This window comes from Sesamum indicum, unplaced genomic scaffold, assembly GCF_000512975.1.
Source record: "Sesamum indicum cultivar Zhongzhi No. 13 unplaced genomic scaffold, S_indicum_v1.0 scaffold00143, whole genome shotgun sequence".
Classification (NCBI taxonomy): Eukaryota; Viridiplantae; Streptophyta; class Magnoliopsida; order Lamiales; family Pedaliaceae; genus Sesamum; species Sesamum indicum.
Window position 1 is genome coordinate 19,092 of NW_011628060.1, and position 1,663 is coordinate 20,754.

Consider the following 1,663-nt stretch of genomic DNA (forward strand, 5'->3'; position numbering starts at 1 on the left):
CTTCACTACTTTCGGGATCACTTAAGATCCCACATCATTCATTTATTTTATGGCTTGCTATTCTTGGTAGATTGGGGTACAACAGATAAACCATGGTTGTCTCACCTTGGCCCTTGTATCCTATGCACAGAGGAAGTGATGGAGACACATAACCACTTATTTTTTCAATAGCAATATGAAGTATGGTTCGATTTCATTGGCCCAACCGATATTGGAATACTGACATCAATTGGGCTGCACAAAGATGGAGGGGTAAGCGTATATTTAACATGTCCTGCCGAGCATTACTAGCTGCATGTGTTTACCACATTTGGAAGGAAAGGAATGTCAGACGTTTTCAGCATACGGACAGGACTCCTATTGCCATAGCAGTAATGATAGTTGAGGATATTAGACAACGTATCCATAGTATTTCATTACCTGAATCGATAAGTACATGAGCATTACTTAGAGTATTTCGTATCCCTTGGGGTAACGAGGGACAAACCAACTGAGGATTAATTTGGTGTACTTCTTTACCTTTTACGTATGAAACTTACATTCCCAAAGAAAAAAAAAATCGTGCAAAATAGCTAAATTTTGAACGTTCTCAGAATTCCATGAAACTTGACCAAAATGTAGGTCACAACCAATGCATTTGTGTGGTAAATTTGCAAAGCATAATAATAACTACTAGTTAGTATAAATGTGAAACAAACTTACTTTATAAAACTATGCAAAACATCTAAATTTTGGCATTTTCAGAATTCCACAAAACATGACCCAAACTTTGGTCTAGACCCAAGAATTTGTGTGGTAAATTTTCGAAGCATAATAATAACTACAAGTTAGTATAAAAGTGAAACAAACTTGCTTTAATAAAATCGTGCAAAACAGCTAAATTGCTAACATTCTTAGAATTCCACGAAACTCGACCCAAATATAGGTCTAGACCGATGCATTTGTGTGTTAAATTTGCAAAGCGTAATAATAACTAGTAGTTTGTATAAAAGGAAAAGAAACTTGATTTAATAAAACCGTGCAGAACAGCTAAATTTTGAAAATTCTCAGAATTCCAAGAAACTTGACTCAAATGTAGATCTAGCCCCATGCATTCGTTTGGTAAATTTGCTCAGCGTAATAATAACTACAAATTAGTATAAAAGAGATACAAACTTGTTTTAATAAAACCATGCAAAACAGCTAAATTTTGATCGTTCTCTGAATTCCACGAAACTTGATCCAAATGTTGGTCTAGATCCATGCATTTGTGTGGTCAATTTACTAAGCGTAATAATAACTAGTAGTTAGTATAAAAGGAAAACAAATTTGCTTTAATAAAACCGTTAAAAACAGCTACATTTTGAACGTTCTCAAAATTGCATTAAACTTGACCGAAATGTAGGTCTAGACCATGCATTTGTGTGGTAAATTTGCTAAGTGTAACAATAACCACAACTTAGTATAAATGGAAAACAAAATTGTTTTAATAAAACCATGCTAAAAAACTAAACTTTGAACATTATCAGAATTCCACAAAACTTGGCCAAATGTGGGTCTAGACCCATGCATTTGTGTGGTAAATTTGCTAGAGCGTAACAACAACTACAAGTTAGTCTAAAAGGGAAACAAACTTGCTATAATAAGTCGTGCAACACAGCTAATTTTTAAACATTCTCAGTAT